Source organism: Phoxinus phoxinus (assembly GCF_949152265.1).
Source record: "Phoxinus phoxinus genome assembly, chromosome: 17".
Taxonomy (NCBI): Eukaryota; Metazoa; Chordata; class Actinopteri; order Cypriniformes; family Leuciscidae; genus Phoxinus; species Phoxinus phoxinus.
The window spans coordinates 13,838,739-13,852,840 of NC_136892.1; the positions used below are offsets into that span (position 1 = coordinate 13,838,739).

At 37.6% G+C, this 14,102-nt stretch overlaps 1 protein-coding gene across 2 annotated transcripts in view; it reads right to left on the bottom strand.

The window, feature by feature from the left end:
- Positions 1 to 10,143, bottom strand: part of taok1b (TAO kinase 1b) — a 32,596-nt gene extending 22,453 nt beyond the window's left edge. For both annotated transcript variants that reach the window (XM_079586185.1, XM_079586184.1), the window contains exon 1: positions 9,538 to 10,143. The gene's annotated coding sequence lies outside the window, so the exon portion shown is untranslated. The remainder of the gene's footprint in view (positions 1 to 9,537) is intronic.
- Between the last annotated feature and the right edge of the window lie 3,959 nt (positions 10,144 to 14,102).

A 14,102-nucleotide genomic window follows, 5' to 3' on the forward strand; every position in this document is an offset into this window, starting at 1 on the left:
TCTTTAAAAAAAGATTTTTTGATGGCTGACAGCAAAAACAGTCAATATTTCACATAAATTCCAAGCTTTTCATGTACAGTAATGACTTTTTTGAAATCAGACAAACAAGCCCCACAGGGCAAAATCTTGCCTCACAAGGCTGAGTAAGCCTAATTAACCAAGTTGACTTCATTGATTGATTCGGTTCATTAAAAAAAAATTCCCTTCATAAATATCAAACACCATCAGCCTATTCCACAGTTAACTGGAAAAAAAAATGCTGAATTACTCTTTACTGATGCTCCTCTGGGACCAAACAGAAAACAGCTCAGCATTTATAAGGCTGTAGGGAATATTGTTATGCACCAGAGAATATTTCTAATGTACAATTTTGATCTTCACACTGTCATTTGCAATCCAACTTCCTAAATCTGCTTGGTGCTTACATTATATTACAGGCTTTACTTTTTATAGATAATGTCTTCAACAACCGTATTTCAGTGTTGGAGAATTTGGAGAATTTCAGACAAGATCAAAATGAAAGTGAAAATTATCTAAACTAAACATGGTCATGATCAGCAGAACAATATATCATTAAAAAGAAAAAGAAACTGGGTTGCATTGCATGCTGGGTGGCAGGCAGTACACCAAGTAAAGCTGAGCGCTTAACTAGAAGACTATGCCGCTTTTTAACTAGGGATGCAACGATACCATTTTTTCAGAACCGATCCGATCCGATACCAAACATTCTGAGTATCGACCGATACCGATACCAATCCGATACCAGGGCAGTTTTTTTCTTTTTAATCAAGTAGAATTTCTATAACTCTGTGTGTTGAACTGATAATCACTCTTTTGTGTGTTAAACACAATCTAGGCTACTTAATACATACAACTTAATTATAAAGAAAAACAACAAATCAAAAAAAATATGATCATAATCTATGACAGAAATGCTATTATAAACTAGATTAGTGGATAATTCAGCAGTAAAATTTAGTCTAGAAAAATCACAAGTGCACAATAATTGTATTAAATCTGACCATAAAAAAACATTTAGTGAGGAACAAATATGAGACAATAAGTGTAACACTAAATCTGGTAAAACGTTACACATTGCTCTTTGTATTGTTGTAAAATACATTCATGAAAAACAAGATAACAAAAATCAAAAATATTAATTATTTTATATATAGCCTAGGCCTACTATAAAATTGAGACATGTTTTAAATGTATAGCATAGCGGTTTAATGAGGCAGCAACATGATGGATAGTACAGAACTAGAAAGGCTATTAATAATTGTTCATTGCGTCGCTGTATTATGACATGAAAGGCTCCAGTACAGTGCGGCACAAAATGCTTATGCGCATCCCGAGCGCAGAATGATGCGCTTGAAGCAACACGAGTCACAGCGCGCAGCGCTTTGAGTCCGCATTGAATAGTTCAAATCACAAAGGAAAGACATATGATATGATGCGTAGTGTATTATACAGTATCTATCTATCTATCTATGCAATAGTTTATTGAGCATTTTATTTTAACAGTTTTAAATGTCAGTTACTGTGCGCATGAAGAACAATTATAATGCTCTGACTGCAGTGTTGTGAGAGACAGACAACCGGTAGAAAGTAGTTACGGTACAGCAATAAAGTCCAGCAAGATAAAGTTGTTTAATGCAAAACCATGGACCTTTATCTACAGATCAAGTATAATTATAGTAACTTTGAATCATCTTGGAGAGAGTTGTTCATCGTGTTGTCCGTCGTAACCGAACGCGACGCGCTGTTTGATGCTGGATGGAGAATGACTGACAGCCGCAGCGGAGGGAAAAGTGTACGTGATCTTGAATTTAATGACTTAAATATTCATTTCTATCTCACATTATACTATATAATGGCTTCCGAACACTTATAATATAGTGCAGGACAACTTTATGGTGCTTTATAATGTTTTTGTGCCTTTTGTGGGGCTTAACAATAGCACAGAATAGTATACAGACAATATCGGATTTAGATCGGCCTCGTCCGACCGATACCCGATCCGGCAAAAATGGCAGTATCGGAGCCGATACCGATACTGAATATCGGATCGATGCATCCCTATTTTTAACTTAGGCCTGGGTCTTTCATAAGCAACATTTTGTTGTGCTGCAGGCCTGTACATGACAGAACAGAAGCTCAGCAAGAAAAGTATGGGACACAGACTAGTAACTCCAGGATATCTGGTTAGTCTCTGTGGGAATTCCCTTCAACATGCTTTAAAAAATAAAATAAGTGAGAGGGGTCTATGGGCCTTAATCTCCAATAAGCAGTGTGGATTTAGAGTTTGGATTTGCCAGGTCTTAACCTCTGCAATGAATTCACACCACAATTAAATCGCCCATCACATAACGTGCTGTTAATTTCTCAACGACACACTCAGAAGAGAGTAGACATAAAGAACAGCTTTTAGAACACCTTTCCGGCTGATTTACAAAACCACTGAAAACAACAAACTAGGACAGATACATTTTTTTTTGGAGCATGTAATTTACTCTGAGGTCACGCTACTGCTGAATGACTGCAACCATACTGACATTCTTCCAGACAGCACTAACAGGAAATGCATAGATTAAAAATTGCAATAGTCGAAAAGAGATTATCCATCACATCTAGCCTAGTAACTGGAGTTACAGGCGTGATTCAAAATAAGAAAAAACTGTTGACTGGCGAATATCAGATTTCCAGGGAGTGTAAACGAACGATCAGTGCCATCTGTTTGTTCCAGCGAGTTATGAAATAGATTGAAAGGGAGTATTTCATAACTAACACAAAGTTTTCTGCTGTGCTGTTGGAAACCAACTATAACAAAGAATAAATAAATAAATAATAATCTATAATGCTGAAAGAATAAAAAATAAACTCTCAGCTAGACCTTTTCTTTTACTCTTTGGAGTTAAGTTGATTATTTGGTATTCTTGTGTTTACCAGCACTGACATTCAAATCACAGAGGCATTTAACTAGGCTAACCATGGTATTCGAACTCATCTTATACATACTTGCATTGTTTCCTTAAAGGAATAAGTTTGTTATTTACTATCCTCATGTCATGTAGAAATGCTGCAGAATCTTTACACAGCCCTTTTAAAGGGATAGTTCACCCAAAAATAAAAATTATCCCATAATTTACTCACCCTCAAGCCATCCTAGGCGTATATGACTTTCTTCTTTCAGCCGAACACAATCTGAGTTATAATATCCTGGCTCTTCCCAGCTTTGTAAATGGTGTTGAATAGAGCACGAGTTTTTGAAGCTCCAAATAGCACATCCATCATAAAAGTAATCCATACAAAACCAGTGGCTTCTGGCAACGGCCGTAAGCGTTCACGAGAGAGTCGAGTTCCGGCGGAAGGGTGACCTCGGACCCGACAAATTAAAGGAGGGGTCACCAAACTCGGTCCTGGAGGGCCGCTGTCCTGCAGAGTTTAGCTCCAACCCCAATTAAACACAAACACACCTGAACCAGCTAATCAAGGTCTCACTAGGCATAGAAACTTTCAGGCAGGTGTGTTGGACCTGGTTGGAGCTAAACTCTGTAGGACAGCGGAAATCCAGGACCGAGTTTGGTGACCCCTGAATTAAAGGGTCTTCTTTAATCATTTTAACTTTTGGGTGACCTAGGCCTATCCCTTTAACCCACTGGAGTCATATTGATTACTTTTATGATGGATGTGCTTCTTATAATATTATTATTTAATATATAACGCTGATTGTGTTTGGCTGAAAGAAGAAAGTCATAATACACATAGAATGGCTTGAAGCGAGGATGAGTAAATACAAAATACAAAAACATAGGGCTGCTCAATTAGCCTATGGAAAGAATCATTATTATTATTTTGGTCAATACTGTAACTGGGGATGTGCACAAGGACTAATTTTATAAACATTTAAAGTGGCCCTATTATGCTATATTAAAGGCTTCTAATATTGGTTTGGAGTCTCCAACAGGTTTACATGCATCAAAGGTCAAAAAACAGTTTCATTTTCTCATAATATACATTGCACATCACCACATTTTCTCAAAGGACTCGATGGATTGTATAGTCTCTAAATCTCTCCTTTCCGCGAGCTACTCTGCTCTGATTGGCCAGACAGCTCAGTCTGTTGTGATTAGTCTACCGCATACAGCTTTTCTGTCTGAAACAAAAACGCCCATTCCCATAACTAAACGTCAGCTCCATCCGGAGGCTTCCTACATCTCAGCGATTGTACACACCATAAACTAAAGACCATAACGAACAATGACGTCAATTAAATTTTACCATAACAATCCGAATAGCTCGAGTCCGATGATGAAACATTGGAAGATCTAGTTATTCAACCCGACCTTCCAGCGCAAGGACGACTTGAGCAGGACGTTTCTCAGTGATACGCTACTCATTTTGAGGTACATTATGAGATGTTGCAGCTGTAATTCCTCACATCAGCATTACAAGTGTATGTCCATCAACAAACCGATGTGTATATTTTTTATGTATTGCGGTGCACATGCGGGAACTGTATCAATAACGGTGCACATGTTCGCCCAGCACTAATGTGAATGACTGATGTAAAATAAATGTTTGTAAAAACAAATCTTGCTCCATCCTTTATCTTTGCTCAAACTCAAAGTAGTAAGAACGACAGACAATCTGCATTATTAGATGCAGTTTTAGGTAATAGTGGGTACACAGCTGATAGCAGGTATTTCAGTAAGCCAGTAATAACGGGATTTAGCCAGTTAGCCGGAAACTTACACAACATAAAACACAAAACTATTTTGAACACCCATAATTTGAAAGGTATACAGGCTAATTTAAAAAAAAATCCATCATAAAGGCACTTTAAGCGGAAATGTTGCATCCGACAAGTCAACTAGTTTATACTTCCTTTCATACTGCATTGTCGCTCTTAACCGGTTAGTATAACAAGCCAAGCAAGTTTAATTGTTATATGCTAATTTTACATGACATGACATTGAAGAAAATGGAAAGATTTTGTGTAGGCTTTTAAAATGTGCCTTCACCTTGCTCATCTTCGAGTGGACATTTCTCTGAAGCCGCCAGGTATGAAAACAAATGCATGCAAAATGATTTTGTTTTCTGTTCTGACATACATTTTAAAATGTAGGCTAGGCCTATATTATTTAGAAAAGTGCAACATTAACATGACGGTAATTTAACCGTAGCCTTTGAAAAAATATAAAACAAAACATTAAATGTGCAAAATAAAATGTAAACAACTAGCATTTCCAAGTCGACTAAGCACCAGCAGTGTCGATTTAATCGACTAGTCGAATAGTCAGTGTAATACGAGTAGTTTTTATTTTATGATAGCGCTATACATCAATTATTTTTTTTCTGGAAATAAGGTTGTTGGGGTATCAACATTTTTGATACCAGTGCAATTTCACGATTTTAAAAAGTCCTCTAAGAATTATTGAAGAAAAGTGAACGTGATTTTTATGTGAATACTCGCCAAAACAGGCATTTTGACATTGTGTATTTGACTGCTTAGGCGTGTATCCGAACCCCAAAGTATACTTCGCTTGTAGGCTTGCTGCGGTGATCGGTGTTACACGGTGTTCGACCATACAGTTAGACAACGGACGCTACAATTAGAAACTGAAAGCTCCTGCTCTGCTTCATATAGCACGAGCTGTAGCGTTGCAGCACAGTGCAGACGGAGTCAGATTTCACTGGTCACATCACATGACAAGAGTAAGGAGACTGAGACTACAGGCAGGGCGATGGCGGAGGATTTGAGGAAATTAAACACATCCCTCTTTTCCACCTCACTTTAAAATCACTCATAAATGCCGTGTGCATTTTACTTTTGCTTTCAAATTAGCGGCTATTTGGGGGGCGGCAATCGCTTGAATGGTGGGTTCATTATTATTCTAAATGAAAAACATAAAACAGCACAATGAACTCGCTTTAACTTTTATCGCAAAACTTTTATCAACAAAATGAACAAGCATGGCATACATGCAATAGGCCTAATATAAAATAACTTACACAAAATTTGAATAAAAACACTGAAAATCAGCAAAACCAAATCTTCCGCCATTGTCAGTCAGTTCGCCTCTCACTCGTCATGCGATAAATTAAATCTGACTCCTGCTGCTGATCTTTGCTGCGACTCTCGTTCAGCTCATTCTGAATTGAGCAGACGCGTTCAGTTTTTAATAGTGTCTGTTTTGTAACACCTACAACCTAGTGCGCAACATATCCTGAGTGTCTTTGACAAATATCTTGTACAATGTGCGGTCAGTACCACTGCTCCCTATACACAATGTACGTGTGATCGATCGCAAAAGCTTAAGTGAAAAGAGAGCGTGCATTCATAAGCGATTTCAGCACCCCGCATATTGCTAGCAGCTCCCTGTAATGCCCACGAATAATACACAGAGTACGCGCATTGCGAATTCAAAAGCGGAAAGCAAGCACCTGTTCAAAATAACCCCCCTCCCCCTGGTGCTATCGGTAATCCCGGTGTGGTCACAAGTTTATATGCCGGAGTGAAAATTTCTTCAGCGTGATATCCCTATTCGCTGGTCCATGTAGTTCCACCAACAGATCCTGCAAGGGCAAACGCGCAATAAAGGGAAAGCAACGAAATGTGGCACAATAAACTTTTTTTTTCTTTCGATGATTGTGTTTTCATAAGCCAAATTTTAAAAAATATTGTATTAATCGTCCAGCCCTACAATGCCAGTTTGGTGACCACAGCTGTCAAGATCCAAAATCTAAGTTCATACAACTTGTGCAGTACATACTTGGTTTTCTGAAGCTATACAATAGCTTTGCATGAAGACCAAGCTATTTCCCGATAAAGTTTCCCTCTGTGATTAGATAAAATGTGGCGTCAACAAGTTTGACGGCTATGGTCATCAAGCTAACACAGAGTTAGCATCCTCCTGGTTCCCTCGTCACATTAATAAACATTTATGGACAGACAACGTTGTCAAAATCCCTGCAGTCGTTTATCAGATAAAGAAAAGGTTGCCTCTCTTAACAGGTAATGTCATAATGAAGCGGTTTACACGAGTCAAAACGATACCAGACAACATCAGACGTGTTCTTTCCAGCTTGTTTGTGCAAAACAGCATGACTGTTCTTCACTGGAAACCTCCTGTATTGATCAAGATCTCTGCTGTTAAAGTGTTCACATGACAGAAGGTTCCTCCTTCCTGGTGCAGGTATCCAGTTTGATTCTCTAAAGGTGACATTCTCACACACTCATCAAGTTCCCATCTGCTTGGCTAGATAAATGCATGCGTCACTAAACTTCAATGGCATTTCAGAATAGCCTATGTGCGATTGTGAGACAGAAATATGCTGTGTATGTCGGATATGGATGCTTATTTATGTAGGCTACATTAAAAGTGAAATAGTTAGATAAAGTCAATCAAATCACGGCAAGGTCATGATCTCTCATAAATGACTGTCATGCTATAATTCCCAGAAATGTTAGTTCTCTCTACAGAAACAGTACTACAAAAATAGGCTGATATAGCCTAGCATTAAGCAGGCCTAACTTGACATGTTGTAAAAAATGTGCAATTCTGAATGGCTATTTATCTCAGATATTTTAGGCAAAGCAGTGTGACTTCAGTTTCCATTACAGAGATAACTGAAAATGAGTCTACTCCACACATAACGAGTATCAAAATAGCAAACGACAGAAGGAATAAAGCACATCATAAAGATAATACAACATTGAGAAAGGGCAAGTGAACGAAGAACAATCAGAATTTGCAATCGACGCCAATGAAAAAAAAGAGAACTGATGAACAGGAGTTCAAACAAAAAAAAGTGATTTATAATGGATAATCTAGAGAAGTAATTGCTGTTGCTTACTCGTGCCATTGCAATAACTATATATGGTAGCCTACAGCAGGAGAACCTATTAAAATATTTATTGAAAATATCATTATTGATCATTAAAATGTATCCCACGGTAGGTTGAAAATACGTGCCTTAATGCTTAAACTGATCACATTTAGCATTAGCAACACTTTACATCACTATTCACTACTATAATATAGCCTAATAAAAAAGCAAGATGTGGTTAATAAAAGTATCAAACAAAATAAAAAATTATATAAAATATGTAACAATTTATCCCCCCAAAATTTGTAAAATTACACGAACATGAATATGCCACTTCACCACAAAGGTAAACAAGGACAAAAAAAAGTGTACATTTTAGGGACACAAAATTGCTAGACAATCACATCCTTGAAAACGCACTAAGCATTCAATACACAGCACGAGCAGTAACAGCACATTCGAAAGGCTTGCAACCAGACACAAAAACAAGCGCATGCCCCTTGTTAAGCACAATATAAACAAATACGTATCATTCAGACACTATGTGATATGCATTTAGAGACATTTTAACATGCAAATGGTTGCTATACTCCATATATGCACATCGAATCTCGTAAATACAAACCGATAGATCCACATTGACAAAGAATGGGAAGAGCAGCGCAGATTCAATAGGCGATCGATATTCAGGCTGAGCTCTGAGACGATGCTGTTTGAAAGTGGTCTATTAAATAGCGGTGACTACGCTAATAGGTGAACTGTATTGTCCTTAGGCCAGGTGACTATCATGAATGACGCTTTAAATAGGTATGGAGAAGAGTACACGAGCTGCTGGCCAGTCCAGTGTGTGTTACGCAATGTCAACACTGTGAGAAGAGGAATGCGGCGCTGAATGCGGCTCACAACAAGGGAATACCCAGCTCGATAAACCAGCACTTTAATCAAATGATTACTTGTCATAACAGAGGCAGAATTTATATGAGGAAGCAAATTATACTACAAGCCCCTAAAAGGCTTGTTTTATTTAGTTATCAAAGCCTGCTGTTGGAAACAGTGCAGTGAAACTGGGAGGGAGTGTCATTGCAATAATATGCGACACTGGACATTGTCTTGTAAACAATGTGGTTAACTGATATTATTACTGACAAAATAAGTTAAAAAAATTAATGCCAATTCAAAAACCTACATTTCAGGAAGAAAAATCATCATGTTTTCCCTCATCTATTGGTTTAATCCTTAATCCTTCAAAGAAGGGTACAAATTTGCCAAATTTAAACATTTGGCTAACGTTAGTTAGTTGAACACTAATTGAGCAGTCCATTCGACATTCAGTTTTATGAATGCCAAAGTAGTTTCACCAAAATAAATCAAGTTTGTTAAACCTGCATGCTGGGACAAATAAAGCTGCCATTACCTAACCAGCAACAAAACTCTCTCACATTAGTGACACCGGCTATTTGAGAGAAGACTAATTTAAAGAGGGTATATTTTCAGTTTGGCTGTTTCAGCATTAAACAACGTGAAAAGTTGTAGACCAGAATCCAACTTAGCCATTTTAGCCACATATTAACGTTAGCTGAGCAGTTCGTGGAATGTTAGCCAACTTCATACGACGACAAAATAACGACACAACCGCAACGAGACATCTGTAAGGTCCTGACAAGAATAGATAAACGGCTCGTTTGAGGGTGTAGTTGAACTCACCCGTCCACCAGGCCAGGTTTGGACTCCAAGAGAAATCCTCAGCGTGCTAATGTGGCTAACTTAGCCCACACCAGCAATCCTGGGAGGAACAGTTAGTGAGAATTCAGGAGAAACGTGTAAACAATTTATCTTCTTGTTTATTCCTTTGGACCTTCGACAGCTCGTATAGTTGAGAAGAGTCGGTGTATTTACAGTATCCAGGCCGTCCGGGCTGACAGTGTCGAAGGTGATGACTCACAGGGAATATAAACTAAATCAGCTGTGGCCAGTTTACAGCTAACTCTCCACTCCCAGTCAGTCACTTCCAAAAAAATGGCGGCGGGTAGTTTTCACCTCCTTCCCTTCGTGGAAAACACGGGAGAAATGCTGTGGGTAAGTTAGCTCTTTAAACAACACCACGGGCGTTCTCTGTATCCACCCGAGATATGACAGCCCTTCAATGTCCCCTCGGCCGTAAAAGTTCTTCATGCGTGGCCCGTCTGTCTTGTGGCCGGGCAGTGATTTTCATCTCTCTCTCTCTCTCTCTCTCTCTCTCACCTCACTCTCTCTCACCGCTCCTACTGCAATCCAACCAGCACAGACTGTGGCGATGTTCGATTCGTGAACGAATCGTTCTTTTGATTCGGATCTTTTGAATCGGATCAACCGATGAAACTAGTCGTTCACGAATCTGGCTGAATCGGTCAGAGCGGATCTCAAGTCAATTACTTACCAAATAATATTGAGATGATGGAGCAATAAGCCTATCTAAATTGTACTTAAAACCTTGTAAAATTGTTAACTGTAATTGTAAATGAGATCAAATTTACACTACTACTACAGTTAGTTTACACAATTATTTGTGAGTTCTAGCATTCAAATCTGCAAGCTACAAGTTAATAGCCAATTTCCAGAAAAGTTTAGTTGCAGGCACAAAATCTGTGTGGGGAAATCTTACACTCTTGCTAAATTCCAGGTTGAGTGAAGTCCTAACCAATTTCACGTATGAAAATTCACCGAACAATGGTAAATATACATTTCTCCTGCGAAAATGTTCAGCAAAATTTCACTTGGCAAAATTCAGCCATTTCAATGGACCCTTTTCACGGAATATGATAATGCGTTTCCAGAGTTATCAACATCGCAAATCTAGTAAAGAAAGTCATCTTTCTCTTTTCTGTATGTAATTTGTTTTTGCAGGTGGCTTTATTGGTAAGTTTAGCCACCTATGTTACGCTGGGAATTGCTCAAAAGAATTTGTGGGAATGAGTCAGGCTTCACATAGTGTGAAGCATTCACAACAGGCTGGGCGGGGTCAAAACAAAACAAGTTCCAAGTTGTGAGGTGTCTTCTTCAGTAGTTACTGAACTGAATGATTTATTACAGAATCGTCATTGTCATGCATCACAGAAGGCTATGGCAAAAAGCTCTGAGCAGTTAATCTATCCATTAACCCATATTATAACTTGAATCGATATGTCCCAAGCCCATTAGACATTACTTTCTCTTTCTGCAGGAAATGTTTGGTTGTGTATAGAACAGAGGACTCGTTCAGTGTTTGTATCCTTGGTGGTATAGTGAGAGACTGCAGTTGTAGTGTGCTGAGCTTCTTAGCTGATTAACATGTAACTTTAGGCTTGGTTTCCACATATAGCTCTAAGCCACCTGCCGGTCATCAAATTCATATGTTCCCACACCGCCCAGAGAACAACCCACTCAAAGAATCAAACCTGAAAAGCATTTCTTTTCTGTTTCCTTCTGCTTCACTGTACACTATAATGTGGCATGACAAGTTTCATACCTATATGGAAAACATGCCCAGACTGTCTCATAACTGTGAAAGACAGGCAAAACTGGTTTTATGGGTAACTCTAGATCTGTTGTGATTGACACAGATGTGTTGGCACACATCCTTGTCTTTATTGTTGACAGGCACAGGTGTGTGTGTGTGTGTGTGTTAGTTAAAGCAGCCTGTACACATTATATATGGGCCCAAAGTGTGCCAACAAAATATCCCCACCATTACACCACAACATGCAGCAGCCTGAACGTTGATGGCAGGATGGATCCATGCTTTCATATTGTTTACGCCAAATTCTGCCCCCCGTCTGAATGTTGCAGCAGAAATTGAGACTCATCAGAACAGGCAACATTTTTCCAATCCTCTATTGTCTAATTTTGGTGAGCCTGTGTGAATAGCCTCCGTTTCCTGTTCTTCTCTGACAGGAGTGACACCGGTGTGTTCTTCTTCTGCTGCTTGTAGTCCATCTACTTCAAAGTTCGACGTGTTGTGTGTTCAGAGATGCTCTTATGCAGACCTCGGTTGTGACGAGTGCTTATTTGAGTTACTGTTGTCTTTCTATCAGCTGGAACCAGTCTGGCCATTCTACTTTGACCTCTGGCATCAACAAGGCATTTTCGCCCACTGAACTGCCACTCTCTGGATATTTTGTCTTATTCTGTCCATTCTCTGTAAACCCTTAGAGATGGTTGTGCATGCCGTAAAAATCCCAATAGATCAGTTTCTGAAAAGCAGCCCGTCTGGCGCCAACAACCATGCCACGGTCAAAGTCCCTTCAATCACCTTTATTCACCATTCTAAATATATACCATTAAGTCCTTTTTTATTTCTTTCCACATTTGTTGCTTAATAGCTTCAACATTTGTACCTTTGATATTGTTTTTAATTAAAAAATATGTATTTTTACTTTAAGGCAATGATTATGTTATACAATATTACATCTGTATTTTTAAGGTGTTTGACAGATTGTGGACATAAAACAAATCCAGTGAGAAGATATAATAAGCTCCATTGTTTATTTCATATGTAATTTTTTTTTTTAACAACTACTGACAATGAATTGGTGAGAATTGCTGAAAAAATTGGATATAGGCATATTGTTATTTGTCATACACTGATATAATATATTTATCTTCCTTATTATGCTAAAACTGCTCTGAACTTCAAGTTCATAACTCAGAGGGAATAGGTTGTTATGTTTCTGGGAGATTTACTTTTACTTATATTTACATATATAGATTTACTTATACATATGAATGTGTATATAGATCCATATTGTAGATCTTTTATATGACTTATATTATGGAGCCTAACAAAAAATGACAGGTGGCATTCTAGCTGGTGGTAAATATAATACATTTTATTTTATAGTATATATTTGATTAGTGACCTACACATGCAGCATCTAAAATATTTCTGATTCACTTTACTAATGTAAATCTAATTGTGCAACACCTTATTGCATCACCTATTGTTTGACACATTTGACTTTACACTTGACTTCACACAGATTACATCTGGCAAACACTTCCCATTAAATAAGAATAATGATTGGAGATAACCTCAAAAATAGTATAACACAAAGAGAAAGACAGTCAGCAGTAGAAATGTTGAGGAGAAAGGCATATCTTGAGTTTTTGCTGCTCATAACATTTGTAATTGGCAAAGGCCTCATTGGTGTGAAATGGTAATAAAATGACCTCAGCCCTAAGCTTGTAAAAAGATGATATCTGGAACAGTTTCCACAGTATTTTATGTATTTCAAACTACAATAATGTGTGTGTTACAAATGTACACTTTTATGCAAACAAAAGCGTGATGTGTGTGCTGTCATCAGATCAATAGAGAATCTTAGTGTTATCAATCCCACCTATTTACAAACACCTCCACTGGCTATCACTGTCATAAATAACAGCTGACCCTTATTCTATCATCTGTATCTGTAGTTCAGTGAGGATTAATGGTTGCTGACATTGCAGATAACTGTATATCAAGTTCTATTGACTGCCTTGGTATCACCTCTTATGTAACCGCCTAAATTGCTATTGAGGATGTCTTGGGATTAATGTAATAGGCTTATTAAATTATTCATTTTTTTTAAGCATATGTAACTAATCTATTTTTCATGTCAGATTTAACCTAACATGTTTTCAAACTAAAGTTGTTTAACATTAAATTTGCTGCATTTGACTTCGCTACAAATATGTCTTATTTCATTTATGCATTTGGCATATGTTTTTATCCAAAGCGACATGCATTGCATATGGTTTTGTCAGTTCTTGCTTTCCTTGGGAATCGAACCCAAAACTCGGCATTGCTAGTGTTACTGTTCAAGCTACAAGATGGCTCTTTATTTCCTTTATAAGTAACTCCTATTTGTTTACTAATAATTAGTAACTTAACTTCTATCATTTAGATCTGTGTTATGTTCTCATTTGTTAACAGTCTGCATTCATTTTCATACAACTTTTATTATTGATATTGTTTATTTCCTTAAATATTATTTACTTAATTTTAAACCATAATATAAGTTGCTTTTACTTTTTGCAGTTTATTCTGGATTTGGTCCATTGCCTCTTGATTTGAATTTGTAATTATCAAATAAGTTTCAATTTATTAACGGAGTGGCAAATACCACTGATATCAAGTGCTAGTTCAATAAAAGTAATTTATTATGTTTCTTTATGTTCATGCTAGATCACTGGTTGGATGAAAATGTTAAGTGTAGTCAACTCAAATATCCAAATTGTCACTTAGTACAACTTCACATTTCAAGTTGATTAAA